Source organism: Malus sylvestris, chromosome 14 (assembly GCF_916048215.2).
Source record: "Malus sylvestris chromosome 14, drMalSylv7.2, whole genome shotgun sequence".
In the NCBI taxonomy this organism is placed as follows: domain Eukaryota; kingdom Viridiplantae; phylum Streptophyta; class Magnoliopsida; order Rosales; family Rosaceae; genus Malus; species Malus sylvestris.
Genome location: NC_062273.1, coordinates 12774721 through 12793177, shown reverse-complemented (window position 1 = coordinate 12793177; position 18457 = coordinate 12774721). Strand labels below are relative to the sequence as shown.

The 18457-nt window shown below is 38.6% G+C and overlaps 1 long non-coding RNA gene across 1 annotated transcript; it reads right to left on the bottom strand.

Moving 5' to 3' along the window:
• Positions 1-2083: 2083 nt before the first annotated feature.
• Positions 2084-6454, bottom strand: LOC126599764 (uncharacterized). Its single transcript, XR_007615232.1, has 3 exons — positions 6046-6454; positions 5640-5925; positions 2084-4537 (listed from the first exon to the last, which is right to left on the bottom strand). It is a non-coding gene; the product is annotated as an uncharacterized LOC126599764 (long non-coding RNA).
• Positions 6455-18457: the final 12003 nt, after the last annotated feature.

The following is an 18457-nucleotide window of genomic DNA, read 5'->3' as shown; positions in this document are numbered from 1 at the left end:
CAAAAGGATTGTGCTCACATGTCCTAATAGTTTAAGCTTAATTTTTTTTTATAAGTAATTGAAAAGTACTTTTACTTTTCTATAAATTTCGAAATAAAAAACTTAGTACGTCGCCTTATTTGTCAACTCTAGTCTTAAGCTCAATTATTTTCCTTGTTGATGAAAGAGTTCGTATTTAAGATTTTAAGAGAGTAAGAACAATAGAACTTGATTGTCGAATGTAATTAAATTAAATAACCAATTGGTCCTCTTATGTTCTTCCAAGAATCAACATCACAATAACAAAATTCTAGAAAAATATCCAATATTTGAACTAAAATTAATTTATTTATAGTTTCTATTTGTTTACCTCAAATTGCAATCTTTTAGTGTAAGAATTTGATTAGATATAATCATTATTTTGATAGAAGTGTATTGATGAAGTTAATAGAGTTTTGTAACGGTAGGTTATATGAAACATTCAAAACAACAATGTAGTGGACTTATTTGCAGTTAATTATGAGTTATTGAGAGACCTATTGCTTTCCTAATAGGTGGATAGCGATAGGCCTTATGTGGCTATAAAAAGGCTTGTCCAAGCTCTCCAAATATAAGCTTAATAGTGTGCTGAGTCCTATTGAAAGTATAAGCATCCAATTTTGTGAGAGTAGAAGACTATCTTTATTTTTAGCATCATGTCTTCTTCATCCTCAGGTCACGTGTGTGTCTAATTTTTGTGTGTTAGTATTGACTCTAGTTAATTGTGATTTTATGTTTTAGTTGATAATCATGTATATGGGAGTATTAAGATATGACACTTCCAATACTACATTATTTGGCATGTAGCTTTGTGATCAGTTGAGTTAAACTTCAGTGATTATAGAGTAATGATGCAGCTGATATGCATCAACATCTCTATAGTTCTGGGTTTGATTTAGTTGATTACATCTATGTTTAAGTTGATACTCTTGTTATATAAACTCAGTGATCATTGATAACTTAATTCTATATAGTCCATTACTATGTGATTATGTATACTCAAGTGGGAGAATGTAAGAATTTGAGTAGACATAATCATTAGTTTGATAGAAGTGTATTGATTAAGTTAATAGAGTTTTGTAATGGTAGGTTATATGAAACATTCAAAATAATAATATAGTGGACTTATTGCAGTTAATTATGAGTTATTGAGAGACCTATTGTTTTCCTAATAGATGGATATCAATAGGCCTTATGTGACTATAAAAAAGTTGGTCCCTGCTCTCCAAATATAAGCTTAATAGTGTGCTAAGTCCTATTGAAAGCATAAGCATCCAATTTTGTGAGAGTAGAAGACTATCTTTATTTCGATTAGTGTAATTGTATAGATCTCTACACAACCATTGTTCATAATTACTATGCAAATTTGTAAAAAAAAAAAAAAAATTATGCCAAGTTTGAAGCGATTTATACATCCTTCATATGATGGTAAACTAATACAAATACACACCAATTAATTAGAAGCGTATGTAAGATAATTAATAGCAGAATAAACAAATCACAAATCCATTAACCACTCACCTTGAGAACTCATTGTTGCTGCAAAGATAGAGCTCTTCTACACCCGACAAAACTGTATGTAATTAACAAACAATGGGGCTTGTTCTTTTGCTTTTGCGTATTTAGTGTGAACACAGGACCCCTATTATATATCCTTAGTGGTGGTATTTGATTAGGTTACTTCCATCATGTAATCCTAATCAAATCATCCAAACAGATTACCTTATCACCACAAACCAAAGTGATCATATCAGAATAGTTAAACCTATTCATACTAGGATTACTCTCAACTTTATATTAGTCTAAATACATTCCCTGATAGCTTTACAAGTCTAGTCTATCCTAATCTCTTATGACTTCAATCCTTTAAGCTCGTGATAAACTAAGTGTGCAGCCCCAATTAGTTTACATTCTCCCACTAGGGCCAATGCTTTTCACACAGGCCACCATATAAGGAATCATACTTGAGTGGCCATGAGAATAGGAACAAAACTTAATGCATGAATAAAACACAAACATGATTGATAAACAAATAATGTAATCATACCATAAGCTCCCACTATTCCATGAAATCAAAATTCTGTAAAACCCCCATGTTATGCATATGATTCTTAAAGACCATTACTAGGACTGCTTTGGTTAAGGGGTCAACTATAATAGAAGATGTATCCATGTAATCTATTTTAACCAAACCCTCCACCACCTTTGCACGAGCAACAAGGAACTTGATATCCAAATTTCTGGTAGCATTGGACCCTTTTGTTGTTCTTGGTAAAGAATATGGTTGCATTGTTGTCACAATCATTGATCTTGATACCTGTTTCAATCCATAGATGGATTTCTTCAATATACAAACCAAATGTTCTATCCCTTCTCCCCTTCTTCCTTGAAACCTTCTGGTTGAGCCATGCATGTATATATCTTCTTCAAAATCATCATTCGAGACGACCATTTGATGTAAAAACAAGTCAAAATGTGCCATCAACGCCATGATCTCTCTAAATGCATCCTTGGTTGATACTAGACTAAAAATAACTTTGTAATCAATCCCCTTCCCTCTGGGTAAATTCATTGCAATTAACCTCGCCTTATGCCTCTCAATGCTTCATTTCGAATCTCTTTTTGTCTTCAACACCCACTTACACCCTATTGGTTAAACTCCCTGAAGTGGTTCCATAAATTCCCATACATTATTACCTTCCATAGAACTCAACTCGTTTCTCATTGCTTCTATTCATTTTTTAGAGTTGTCACTGGACATAGCTTCTTTAAATGACATAGGGTCTTCAAACTTTTACAAGTAAGACTCACCTTCAGCAACATATACAAAATCTTCCATAGTATTTGACTTCCTAACCCTAGTTGACTTTCTTAATGAAACAATAGCATGCTGCACTAAGGTTATGTGTGCTGCATGATTAGTTGTGCTCCATTCGTGACATCTGCATGCACTTCAATCTCATTTTGAACTTGTACATATTCACCTTCTTCATTATTAACATTCATCTGATCTTCATGATTGTCATCAACATCCACATCGTCCATTTGCCCAGAAAAAGCAACCATCTCATTCTGATTTTCATTCTCAGTAACTACATCATTTCCTTCCTCAAATGCGAACTTTCTTGGGTTGGAAGTAGAGTCGTCATTGCCTTGAAGATTGCTTGGCTAGTCTCAGCAATTTTCATAGTGTAATTAGGCCAGTATAATATGTAGCCCTTTGACCTGCATGTCCCACGAAGTAACATTACAAAAAATATGGCCTCTATTTCTATTTGTGCCCTCTATAGGCGTTACCTTTTGCTAAAAGAGCACAATAGACTGTTTGGGCTCAAAGAGGCAGACACAAGTGAACCACTATTTGTGCCTCGTTTCTGACAACTTGTTAGATAACCTTTTCCACACAAGTTGGCACTTCACATTGTAATTGTGCCAACATGAATTAAATATTCAAAAAAAAAAGAAAATCAAAATTTGAAACTAAAATTGAGGAAATGAAAATTTTTAATTTTCTTAAAATGAAAAGGCCTACAACACATTCCCAATCTCACAAACATAATGTAATGTTACTTTTTTTATCTCTAATACAATAAAACTTGAAAGCACATATTTTTGGACATATGCATTTTCCTCAGCAAGCCTTGCACCTCATCAGAAGCCATAACAAATATAGGCGATTTCAAACGAAAATCAGTCCAAAATTACACCTAAAAAGGAGTTAGTTAAAATCAATTCGTACAAGTTCTAGATCTGCCATATCAAAGATTCATATTCCTCACTCCAGGTTGTTAAAGAAGCTTCTGGGTTTGAGACAACACATTTCTTTAGCTCATAGTCACTTGAATCGAAAAAATATGTAAGTTTGCATATTATTTAGGGTCAAAGTGAGTTACTTATTTTAATGACATATCTAGTATACATCATCAATAAACTTGCAATTTTAAAGGAGAAAATGAGTCTTAACTATTGTAAACAATGGATAAATAGAATATTCACAAATATACAACTAAACAATGGAGAAATGAGTCTTAACTGTCAGTGATACTTAAATCTTCAAAGCGTGGAATGTCTAAATAGGGAGGCCAGCTTGGTGGTACTTCCAAATCTCTGGTAACAAGACAAACATACAAACAAAAGCTGGTACTCTTTAGTCTTTATTAAGAATAATTAAAGAAAAAAGTGCATCTTATATACAATTCCAAGAAGACATAGTATAACTAGAATGCAAAACAACAAAACCCTCAAGCCATTTCTCCTTGCAGAGATTGATAAAAAAATTTGTATATCTTATAAGGATACCATCCAATCGACCCACCAAAATATGAATACCTTGTAGATCAGGCAATTAAACTATGGGTAGGGCAAAAACAAGCTTTTATGATTTAGTTCTACAAACCGATTCATACAGATAATGAAACCAATAATTCCTAATAATACCATTGCATTTGAATTCGTCGGAAGCCAAACAACCTTCAACCACCACAAATAACCCAGTATTGACATCCCCTGCTTTGACAGCCTTTAAAAAATGACCATGAGTAAGAAATATATCAAGCAGTAAAATACATTATCACATTGGATATCGCTGAAAAAATGAACTATAAATTTAGACTACCAAGAAGCTCTTGAAAATGAAGGTGACATCATTTACACAGAGCAGCAAGAATGAGTATGTAATGGCTTCCAAATTTTTAAATCATGATTCCTTTTCTTTACCTGATGAGATGCTATATATCCTTCCTCCAACAGATTAATTGGTGTAATTCTGCTATGTATACATGCACTCGTTTGTGATTGAAACATAATGACTTTTGCCAACCACTTTAGTAACATTTTTAATTTCTTCATGCATGGCAATCAATCTTCACACAAATTAACATATGAAAAAAGCAATCCACAGTCGCAATAATGCAATTCTACCTCTTTCGAATGTAGAATAAAAGAGAGAGAGAGAGATGCAAAAAAAAAAAAAAAATCTCAATATAGGTAATTTCCTACAACATATAACAAACATGAATTCTAGGAACTTAGAAGGTAATTAGTAGTTGGTCTGGAGTTTAATTGACAGAACACATAAGTGTAATGAAAAAAAATGCACATCTCGTCATGGGCATCATAATTAACTATAAGACATTGACAAATTTTCACATTCAATGATAATGATGTTATCCTAATCTCATCTATCATTTTTTAATTGATTAAGGAATAAACTGGCAGATATTAAATGGCAATTCATCGGCACCTAAACTCAATATTATATCACAGAGCAAGAAAAAGATATGAAATGGCAACTCACCGGCGCCCAAACTCAATATTATATCACAGAGCAAGAAAAGTGTTAATGAACCATAGATATCCATTTTTACTGAACACCAATGTAGAACAATTTTCAATCCAAATTAGATAAGAAAAGGCTTCACACTCTCATGCAGAGTTCCATCAATTAGACCCCAACAAAATTAGAATATTTATATTACATCCTAAAGCCTAAAATCAACTATCAAACTCACATTTCTTTTGATTTTCTTTATAAAACAAACTTGTAGACAAATCAAACGAATTTAAGCACAATCTCAAATTAAGGCTCCAAATATTTAGTGGGAAAAAAGTGAATCACTTACCAAGTTCCCTGAGGAGACTTTGAGTTTCTTGCAGGATCAAATACAAAAAAAAAAAAAAAAAAAAAAAAAAGTTAAATAAATTACACAAAAATCATAGAAAAATAACAAAGGAAAAGCCCAGATCTGGGAGGAGTCCATGATGCGGTGGTTGTCAGCTGATGCAATGGTTGTCGATTTGATACGGAGGTTGTCTAGCTGATAGACGACATCCATCGACGGAGTCTGAGAGAGGAAAAAATGGGTTTGTTTGAATCTGAACCAGATCAAATCCCCTTTTGATTATAACCTAAAAGAGAAAAAAGCTCAATTCCCCTTTTGTTTCAAATGAACCTTAACCTTAACCCTAACCCTAAAATTAATCACAAATTATTAACTAAATTAACCAATACAAGATCTAAGTTCTTACCATTTTACCTGGAACGAAGTGGAGATGAAGGAATCACATTATGCAGGCACTAAACTGAAGGGGAACTGTGGATGAGATGAGAGTTGAGGTCGACTGATTTGCAAATTCTGTGTGAAGACGAAGAATTTGCAAAGTCTGTGTGAAGGAGAAGCATTTGCAGAGTGTGAGAATGTATGTGTGAGTCTGTGTGAAATTTAAAGGGGAATGATTTGCAAATTCTGTTTCTGCGTGAGATGTGAACTTGACTTTAGAAGTGAGATGAGAGGCGAGACAGAAAGAGAGAGAGAGAGGGAAATAGAAAAATTTGGGGAAAATGAGAGAGAGAGAGAGAGAGAGAGAGAGAGAGAGAGAGAGCCTGGGGTTTGATTGAGAAAGGGAAAGCAAGAAAGAGAGAAGAGGCAGAGGAATTGAGGGGAGGGTGGGTTTGATTGGGGAAACATAGAGAGGTGGAAGGAAGGAAAATGAGGACGGTGTGAGGTGTGAAGATTGAGGAAAGTGTTTTTTATTTTGAACAAATGGCACAAAAAATCTACTTTTACTGTAAATATATTAAATTATAAGGCACGATAACATTTATGGTGTCATTGCAAATTAATAAAAAATTTCTATTGTTGACATTAAAGGCACAAAAGTCATGGTTATGTGCCCAATGATGTGTTGTGTCTGTTTTTCTTCACACTGGGCACAATACATGGTGCCCATTAGGGAATGAGCACTGTTCCACTGTATTGGTGTTTAAACAGACATAAACACCTCTTTTGTGTCCCTAATTTTGTGCCCAAAGGCCATTTTTCTTGTAGTGTAACATCTAATGGTCTTGGAATCGAATTTCGTACCATTAGGATTGTAGACTTTTGCTTCTTCATGGAAACTCCAAACGTGAATATGTTTCAAGCTAGGCTTTCTCCCAGCCAATAACTCGAAAGAAGTTCCCTCCACAGCTTTGGTGGGATCCCTATGAAGGATATAGCTTGCCGTCTTCAGTGCTTCTTCCCACAAAAAATCTAGGAGCTTTACCTTACTCATCATGCTTCGAACCATGTCATGAAGTGTTCTATTTCTTCACTCTGCCACCCTATTTTGCTTGGGTGTTCCTGGATTAGTATATTGGGCGACTATACTATGATTTTGCAAGAAAAAAAGCAAAGGATCATGGATGTCTTCCTGTTTGATCATGCCTTCCATAGTACTAACCTCCTATTGGACCTTACAACCTTGATTTTCTTTTCTAATTGCTTTCCAAGTTCCTTTTTGTAAATTTCAAAAAACTTCTAGGACTTTAGATTTTTCAGGGATCAAATAAACATAACAAAATCTTGAAATAACATCTATGAAGGTGATGAAATATTTGTATCCTTTAATAGTTTGTGTGGGAAAAGAACTACATATGTACGTATGAATGAGTTCCAAAAAGAGTTTACTTAATGTGGAACCTTCGTTTCTAGACTTAGTCTTCCTTTGATGCACTCCATTCAAAAACAAAAAACATTAAAAAATTTAATTGAGGCAAAAATATCATCTTTAACTAAGAGTTCATTCCTCGTTTTAGAATTGTGAGTCATTTGTGCCATAAGTTTGAGTATTGAAAAGATTTGGTTTCTTTGCTTTCAGTGCTGAAAAATAACAGTTGGAAGTATGCCCATAAAGCCACTCATTTGATGTAATAGCTTTTGGAATACTCACTATGTTAAATTATTATTTGTCTAATGAAGGGCAAAGTTTATTGTTAATCACTGTTTATTGTATCATGTATTCAAGCAATAGGGGAATCCAAGAAATGTATTTGTTCTAAGAGAGAAGTAATCTAAGTAAGTTAGATTAACAAGACCTTTCTCTTATGTTCATTCCTAAAACGTTGCTAGCCATAGGATTGCCAATTGAGCATTGACAATCCGCTAAGGTTAGTATGTGTTATGTTGACTCAAGCGTGAGTATGACTAATCTCAACTCATTTAGTGTTGGACACTAAAACAAACACATAGGTGTTGGAAAGGGTAATCGAGTATACTGAACAAGATCAAAAGAGAGTTCGAACATACATGTCATGTAAGAACTCATAAGTTGCAATATGAAAAGTGGTCATTTGACCTGAGGCATCATAGTTGTCTAATGATTAGGTCTTTGATCTTTGACTATGTCAAACACGTTCAATTGAGAGTCTCCACGGGATTGTTGGGGTCAAGCTATCCAGTCATGTAGGCATGTGAAAGCACAACAAGAGATCTCTAACCTTCCATGGTGGAAGGAGAATACTCTTCGGAGTCTTTGGCCAAAGCATGTGAATATGACTTAGGAATAATGTTCCAAATCATATTCAAGTGAATCATATAGAAAAGTATCACACTGGATAGTGGACACGAAACAAACTATCACTTAAACAATGTGATCAAGAGAATTGTATTAGAGAATGACCGTATTGCATTGTAGTTGTAACTAGATAGGTTCTCCAACCACTTCTACTTAGCTTGGGTAACCATGACATACTGTTAAGTGTCACTTATGGTTTGTGGAAGCCTTGAAGATTAGCAATTACTAATCTTCATCAAAAGGAGAATTGAAATGTGATTAAGAGTAACAATCACCCATTGCCTTGCTTATTGAAACTTAATGGATCGTACACCGAGTAAGGATGAATGTGAATATATGAATGGGATGGATAAGCAAATTAAATAGTTTAATTAAGAATGGTCAACATTAATTAATTATACGAAAGGTTTGTATTGGGCTTTATAAGTTAGTTTCGGACTTCGGGGCCCAAAAGAGTTTTGGTTCACTAGGTCCATTATGTTTAAGTTGTATGACAACTAAAACAAAATGGGAAAATAGCCCAATCACTTAAAGGTGGCTGACCATAGTGAGGGAAATGGTGAGTTTGGCTTAATTGGAAGTTTGCCACTCACCTAAGAAAGGGGTATAAAAGCATCTTTATAGCTTTAACTTCTTTAGGGTTTCTTTGAGGCAAAAGGGTGAAACATTTTCTCTCTTTCTCTCTACAAAGAGGCTGGCCTAGCTAGGAGGATTTACTAGTATTAAATTCCTTCTAGGTAATCCATTTCATCTTCACACCATTATCTTTGGTGTGGAGACTTAGAGGTACCAAACCTTTGGTACTTTTGGAGTTCCTTTCCTCACATCCTCAAGGTGCAAAAGAGAATCAAAAGGAGCAAAATCACAAGGAAGATCCAAGGAGCTAGCAAATGAATTGAAGGCCCTCCACTTGGGTGAATCCCTTGTGTAAACAAGGATGAGCTTCAAATGTAATGAAGCTCAAAATCCTTTCTTCTCTTTAATGTTGTTAAAGAGTCTTCTGGTTCACCATTCACTAGGCTTTGAAAGTCATGAGTTTTTAGAATTGTTTTGAATGCATGCCTACTTTAAAGTGTTAATTGTTTGCTTAGGTGTTCAAATATTCTCACATGTTTTTAGTTAGGACAAAATTTTTCCTTCAAGTGGTATCAGAGCCTAGGTCTAGTGTGTGGTGAGTCCTTTTAGGTTTTGTGTTTTTCATGATTTATGATTTAAATGTTGTAATTGTTACAGCTTTGTTCTTGCTTCTTTGAACTTAAATTTTGTTTAAAAATTTGCCATCTCAAATATTGTAGATGTAGTTCATTTAAGCATGAATTTTGGAGATAAAATTTGGTGCCATGTTTGTGTGGAAATTCGGCCAAATCCAAATGGTGGATTTTTGGGTTCATGTTTGTCTTGTTAAAATTGTTTTAAAGTGACATTAGGAACCCCTAAGTACCCTAGTATGCTAATATGTTTTTTACCTTAAGTTTGAGGGGTTTTGGGGTGTCTTTAGGTGAACAGTGTTCATGGAGCTCTTATGTGTTTTCATGGATGTTCTTCATTGTTCTTGATGAGTTCTTTTTGAATTGTTTAAAGATTTGTTTGTAATAGTTGATGTGAGATGATTTGCACTATACATATCACTATTCATATAAAAACTTTTTCCATGTTTCATGGGATCTTATTTCATGGACATCACTTTTGTTTTTGAAATTTACAAAAAATTTTGCCACCATCACTCTCCCCAAAACCAGCCACCCTACAAGTAAGGTACTTTTGGGGCTTTTATGCAATTACAGAAAGTTTTGATATTTTTGTATATTTGCACTTTGACCTAAAAGTTTACATTTTTACGTAAAGGCTCAAAATCACTAAAGGACAAATTGTTTTGCTCCTTCAATGAAGGTTTTGTAATTGTTGAAAATTTTGGGTTCTAAGTTGTAATTACGTGAAGTTGTGTGTGGAGTCAAAAATAATCACAAAGTGACATGTGAATTTCAGGACAAAAGAGGACAAAAATACCCTTGAGGTACAAAGGGATTCCTACGCGCGAGCAGCGAGCAATCATCCCTCAAGAAAGTCAAAAGTGCCCAAAATAGGTAACAATTCAAAACCTATTTCATCAAATCCTATCCACAAGGTAATTCCCAAAACATATCTCATTCCATATATTTTCTACTTCATTATTTAGCTAATCAATTAGTTAAATAATTTATTCATTCCATAACTCCTAAAACATTCCTTCTAAAATCATGATAATTAGCTAATTAATGGGTTAATTGCCTAATTAATCCCTTAATTAGCAATTAAGTCATTCATTTTACCTAAATCCCACAAAAAGGCCGGCCATCCTTCACCCCCAAATAAATCAACCATGCCTTCTACCTTTTCTACCACATCTTTCGTTTTTATGATAATAATTATCTAAGTTAATTAGGGAGCTATTTTGATTAATTAGCTAATTATTTCATAACTCCTAATTAAACCAAAATCAAACCCAAAAACCCTACCTAATGGCCGGTCACTCATTCTCCAAAGAGGACCGGCCTATCCCTATAAATAGGCTCCCATTTTCACCAAAATATCAGTCCAACACACTTGCAAAATTCCTAAAACTCTCTAGACACTTTTTCTCTCTAAATTCTAACTTTGGCATTGGAGGTTCTTTGGCCAAAGCCCCCTCCCATTCATCGTGGGTGCGTGAGGCTCTTGGCCTTGACCTAAGGTGTTAATTGTTTTGTAGGTGCAATTTTGTCCAAGATCAAGGAGGAAGAAATTTGCATCCACAAATTGGTACTTTCATTGAGAGTTGTTATCCATACTCGTAAAAGACTCTCACATAAAAAGTTTTTTTCTCTATTTTCTAGTCCATTTGAATATTTTTCATACGTTCTTATTATTAGAATTTTTTACTTGCAAAGGTTATTTGATAAAACGTATAAGAAAAATATAATGGCTAGAAATTTAGAAAATTCCATAAGTGAAAATTCTAATACTCAAGAGATGGGATCGCGGAGATCTACGAGGCAAAATGCGGTTGTAAGCAGAGTGACACCACCACTGCGAGGTTCAACCATGGCCCAAGCCATGTCATCCAAGCTTGCACGGGCCCAAGCCCAAGCCTCGCATTCGCATGCACCACGCATTGAGCAGACTACTCCCGTCGCCCAGCTTGCTCCCGTCTCTTAGCCTGCTACCACGACGTAGCCTGTTCCCGTAGCCCAGCCTACTCCCGTGATCTAGCCTGCCCTTGTAGCCCAGCCTACTCTTATGGCTTCCCAAGCAGCCCAAGCCGGTTCAAGAGTATCCTACCCATCCAGACCAATTGTTGAGCCGGTGGCATTTACACCGCATTTCTCCGCGGATTTAACATTTCCCAACTCAAATCTTGTACCCGGAGTTTACTACCCTTCCATTTCTCAAGAAGGCACTTTCTATTCAAGCTCTTCCAATCCAAATGGTGAACAACACTTGTCTTGACAAGTCATAGAGTTGACGAACGCCCTTGCATAATAAACAACCTTGGTGAATCAACTTTTGCAACGTATCGAGATCCCAAGTACCCCAGATGAGGGGTCCCGAAGTAGGACAAGGGCAGACGAGGAACTTCTCAAGCAGTGTTTGGGGAAGCAGCCACTCAACCAACCACAAACCGAGCATTTAGGCAGTGCACACTCCTGATTGGGCCCTCGAGATAACGTATACTCCCGTCTTAGCGTGCGGAGGAGCGTGCACTCTCGACTAGGCTCACGGGCAAGTATACATTCACGGTTGGGGCCACGCTTCGATAATCAAGGTGGGCAACTTTCTAGGCAAATCGTTAATTCACCGTTAGGCCTGCAAGGAGCATCCTCCACATCACATCGGAGCAGGCAGCCTGACGAATGGAAGGAAGTAGTCATTCAATCCGGCTCTAGTTCAACCGGCAGCCTGCAAAGAAATCCCTTTCCTGCTAGGAACTTATCTCATACATCGTAGCCACGACATAGATGAGCCGAGCGTGTAGAAGAGTAGCTAAACCGGCAGGTCAAGACCAGGGGCAGCTGAGAGCTCCGCTACCCCAACAAAGGCAAATCCAAGAAGAGGTAGAAAGACTTTTCAATGAATGGATGCATGATTTCCGATGCAACGAAATGGCTGATGAAGCACTAAGGCGGGATATGACCAACATAAGTAGGTTACCTTTCACGGACGAGTTCGAGCAGGTAGAGCCTTAACGCAAGTTTAGCATGTAGCACTTCATATCTTTCAAAGAATATGGAGATTCGGAAAGGCACTTGAAGCATTATCAAAGTGCGATGGTTCTTTATCAGAATAATGACGTCTTTATGTGCAAAATATTCACCACCACTCTACAAGGTGAGGCATAAGATTGGTTTCATACCTTGCCATTGCGATCCATCCAGAATTTTGATGATCTTTCCTTGGTTTTCACCAAAGAATACTCATCTTACCGCTCGATCAAGAAAAAGTCTGATCACTTGTTCAAAGTAAAGAAAAACCCAAAGGAGTCACTTTACGACTACATGAAAAGATTCAAAGCAAAGAAGGCGAAGATCGTTGGATGCGATGACTATATAGCAAGTGCAGCCTTCCAAAAAGGACTCCCAGCATACCACCCATTGTTCGGAGAAATGATAATGAAAGAAGACTTAACTCTAGCAGATTCTTTTGCCTTGGCAGAGAAGCATGCACTTTAGGACGAGGCTCGACGAGCAGAAAAAGCACCCAAGCAACCTCAAGGAAAGTCTGCAGCTGCTCAAAGGAAGGAGGACGGGAAACAGCCCAGTAAGGGCAAGTAGAAGGCCAAGCACAGAGATCGACCCACGACCAAAGAAGGCCCGATAACCAAGAGCTATTCTAAGTTCTCAATTTCAATTCATCAAATCCTTCATGACATCAAGAATGAGCCATGGTTCAAGCTGCCGAAACAATAAAAAAGAGATACTTTCAAGTTGGACCATACCAAGTATTGCGCATTCCACCGAGGTCCTGGTCACACAACCGATGATTGCTACACTTGGAAGAACTTCCTAGAGAAGCTTATGAAAGAAGGCAAAGTCGATAGATACTTGGACAAGCCAGCTGCACAGCTAAGAAGGAATACAGACGGTGATAAGGAGCCGCCAACCAAGATGATTTGAATCAATAGCATTTTCACCCAATCCGAGCACTTGGGGGCCACTAATAACTCCAAAAAGAGGAAGATCCAATAGGCTTTACTAATTTCTTAAGTCCAAGCAGTCGATACCCAACCTGGACCCATTATTGGCTTCACTGAGCAGAATGCAGAAGGTGTCGACTTTCCACACGATGATGCACTAGTAGTATCTGTCCAGCTAGCCTATGTTATAGTTGACATGATGATGGTTGACAATGGGAGTGTAGTCAATCTCCTTCAATTCTTAGTCATTCAAAAGATAGGCCTAGAAAACACAATCATACACTGAGCATAGGTACTTATCGGATTCAACGAACATACCTCAACTGCCATCGATCATATCACACTTGACGTAAAAACACCACCAGTTATTTCAAAGCAAACGTTCATGATCGTAAGCGATCTAATGGGATTCTTGGGAGACCTTGGTTGATTAAGCTGGATGCCGTCACTTCCGTCAAGTATCAAAATATCCGATTCCGCATCCCAGGAGGAGGAATCGGAGAAATCAAGTCTAACCAGGTTTCATCCCGACGGTGCACTGTGCAAATGTTGAAAGAATCAAAGAAGAAAACCTTTACCCTCGTAGAGGCTGCCGAAGTTTAAAAGGACAAAGAGGCTACCAAATAGTAATTACAGCAGGTGGATCAAGAAGATGGCGCCCAAGTAGACGAGATAGGATAGAAACCCGAAGAGGACACTGAAGACATAATTCTTGATCCCTAGCAGTGGAAAAGACGGCTAAAATTGGCTCACGACTAAGCCCAACTAAAAAGGAAGAACTCACGATTTTCCTTAGAGAATACCGAGATGTCTTCGCATGGTCACCATCTGACATGCCTGGCATTGACCCCAAGGTGGCATGCCACAAGCTGCACGTTGATCCCACTACCAAACCGGTAATCCAAAAGAGAAGACATTTCGCACCCGAACGAGTAGCGATCATTAAGGCGGAAATCGACAAGCTATTGGAGGCCAGATTCATAGAAGAGGTAGCACACTCGGCATGGCTTGCTAATGTCGTACTAGTTATGAAGAAAGAGAAGGGTAAATGAAGGGTTTACGTAGACTATACCGACCTCAACAAAGCATGCCCAAAAGACCCTTATCCTGTCCCCCGGATCGATCTATTAGTAGATTCAACTTCTGGGAACCATCTGCTCAGCTTCTTAGATGCATACTCCGGCTACAACCAAATAGCCATGTATGAGCCCGACAAGGAGAAACCACGTTCGTGATAAAGCGGGGCACCTACTGCTACAAAGTTATATACCCTTTGGCCTTAAGAACGCGGGAGCCACTTACCAAATGCTAGTAAATATGATGTTCAAGAAGCAAATTGGGATAACCATGGAGGTCTATGTTGACGATATCATGGTAAAAGGCAAACAGCGGTCATATCATATTCGCAATTTGGCATAAACTTTCAATATCCTTAGAAAGTACAACATGAAGCTCAATCCTACCAAATGCACGTTTAGAGTATCTTCAGGCCGATTCCTACGATACTTAGTAACCTAACGAGGAATTGAAGCACATCCCAACTAAATTCGAGCGATCCTAGAGATGAAGTTTCCAACTACCTTGAATGAGACCCAAAGCTTGACTAAACGCGTAGCTGCCCTCAACCGCTTCCTCTCACGATCCACTGATCGATGCAAGCCTTTTTTCAAAGCTATCAAGAGGGCACAACGAAACAAATGGGATGAAGAGTGCGAAAAAACTTTCCAAGACTTGAAGAAGTATCTCCCGTCACCTCCCTTACTATCCAAGCCAGAAGCAGCGGAAGATTTATTTATCTACTTGGCAGTCTCCAAAGTAGCAGTAAGCTCTGACCTCATACAAGAAGAGATGGGGGCCCAACTGCCGGTATTCTACACTTCTAAAGCTTTTCTCGATGCGGAAACAAGATATCTGAATATCAAAAAATTAATTTTGGGGCTAGTTGTTACGGCTCAGAAACTCAGACCATACTTTCAAGCTCATACAGTCATTGTCATGACTCAGGATCCTCTACGATCAATCTTACATGGTTCGGACGCTTCTCAATGAGTAATGAAGTGGGCATTGGAACTTGGCTAATATGGTTTAGTTTTACGACCCTGCACTGCAATAAAGGCCTAAGCCTTGGCAGACTTTATAGCGAAATTCATGCCTAGCCTAGGCGACGTAACATAGCGGCCCAACGACGCCTTAGAAGCAGCCGAGCGCATCTTAGCCACGCTTATTCCATCCGATAAAGACTTCTGGCATTTGCATATCGACGGAGCATCCAACTATAAAGGCTCGGGAGCAGGTGTGGTCCTTGTCACCCCAAACGGTTCAATGCTCGAGCAGGCGATTACTCTAGGTTTCAAAACATCCAATAATGAAGCAGAATATGAGGCTTTACTAGCAGGCCTCCGAATAGCAAAAGACTTGGCAGTGAAGAATCCTGCAATTCATTACGATTCCCAGTTAATCACCAGCCAGATTACTGGGGAATACATGGCGAAACATTTGAGGATGACGCAATACTTAGAGAAGGTACGCAAGTAGTTTGAGGCAGTTAAGACTTACACCCTCACTCAAGTTCCACGGGCAGACAAAGCCCAAGCAGATGCACTAGTTGGCTTAGGCTCCGCTCTCGATCACCAATTCAAACGCTCAATTCCAGTGGAATATTTAAACAAGCCAAGCATAGAAGTGGAGCTGGCAGCTGAAGTGTCACATGTAGTATGACTCCCAATTGGCAAAATACTATTATAGACTATTTGGTCAACGACACACTACCTATCGGAAGATTGGAGTCTAGGAAGCTCCAAATCAAAGCAGCACGCTATTACATGTGGAAAGACATTCTACCGGACCACATCTCTGCTACCTAGCACCTCCCGATGACCTGAAGGTTGTAAGCTCGATCCACGAAGATGTTTATGGAAATCACTCCAGAGGCCGATCCCTAGCACAGAAGGCTCTTAACGCAGGTTACTACTAGCCTACCATGCACGAAGATGCTAAGGAGTTAGTACAAAAGTGCGACCGCTGCCAACGCTACAAACCGGTACCAGCATTGCCTGTCACCGAGCTACACCCGTAAACGAGTCATTGGCCATTCATGCAGTGGGCAATTGACTTGGTAGGGCTTATGCAGCCTGCTATTGGGAGCAGATGCAGAATGATTGTGGCAACCGATTACTTTACCAAATGGGTAGAAGCAGAATCTATAATGACCATGACTCAGACAGACATAGAGCACTTCATATGGAGGAACATCATTTACCGATTTAGCATCCTTCAGTCCATCGTTACCGACAACGGCTCGTAATTTGTGGGAAAAGATTTGGCGAAGTTCTTCCAAAAGTATGGCATCAAACAACACATGTCCACACCAAGATATCCTCAGGGCAATGGGCAGGTCGAAGCATCTTACAAGACGATCCTCGATTACCTCAAGAAATCCATCACCGACAAAAAGGGAAAATGGCCAGATGAACTCCCCGGATGTTTATGGGCATATTGCACCACCAAAAGATGAGCGACCGATGAGACTCATTTCTCTTTGGCATTTGGTTCAGAAGCAATCATTCCTCCCAACATCATCATGCCAAGCATCAACACTCTGCTGCCAAGCATTGAGTAAAATTGTAAAGAGATGGCCATAAACTTGGATTTGGCAGAAGAGAGGCGCGAATAAACCATCACCCGCATCGCAGCCTACCACCGGCAGCTCATTTTCAGTTACAATAAAAGGGCCAAGATCCGGTAGTTCCAACTTGGAGATCTAGTCCTAAGAAATGCTTTCATCACTGCCCGCAGAGAAGGCTCGAAAAAGATAGATCCCATTTGGGAAGGTCCGTACAAGATCAGTAGAGTATACGATAAGGGTAACTACACCCTCACCACCGTGAATGACAAAGAGTTCGAAAAGCAATGGAACGCCTACAATTTGAGGAAATACCATGTGTGACTTCCCACTATATCAAGACCCGAAGACTCAAGCGGCTCAAAGGGCACCACCTCGTAAGCCGAGGACTATCCAATCGTCATGCAGTTTTTTACAGCTAAGTTATTTGTTCATTTTGTTCATTTTTCAATGATGAATTCAGAAGTAATTTGCAACTTGGCTCGATTACATGTTTACAACAACTTATCTGTCCTGTACTTCAAAAGAAGATCGCACCCCTTTTTAGGATTCACCGCAAGAATTGCACCCCCTGAGGGACCAACCATGCTCTCTAAAGTGGGAGGATAAACTCAACACTCCGAATATCCAGACGTGGATGAGCTTGGCTGCCCTAGTATAACTAGATGCACGATGGCTTGCATCGGGATTCCTAGAAGTAGCCACAATGGTCTTTTTCAAGGCTTAGCTAGTTGAAGGATTTTGGGTCTCTTGGCCTAATCCGTAAGGAATTGGGCCCTAGAGACGGAAGGGGCACATTATGCAGTACACCCTACGGTGGCTGCCCTGGAAACCTAAAGCTGCTACCAAGTGCACTAAGGTAGCCTACGGATTTCCGGAAGACTGCCTACGGCTTGCCCTTCGAGCAGTAAAACCACGCTAGACTTATACAACCGCACATTCTTGTGAAAGGCTAAACAAGCTAGCATGCATACACGAAGCTTTATCCACTGCCGACATGCTACATAGTCAATAAGCTTTACCTCTGCCAAGCGCAGAACAACCTACACCAAGTCCTAAAGTGTTGTGATACTTGCTACGCAACCTACGAAATTGGAAAAAGCCAAGGTTAACAACCTAGTGGTTACGTGGATTCGTCTGCTTCTGTAAGTAAAGCATCTGGCTGTTAACCCTATGACTAACAACTTTGCAAAAGTTCTACATCAATAGCTAGGCTATGCTTGCCTATATGCTTATAGATAAGTAGCACGCCTGCCACTGGTCTATAAGGTCTAAAGGTTAGGGCATGGACAAAAAGAAGCGAAGATGAAGAAAAGCGAAGGAAGCAAGTTTAT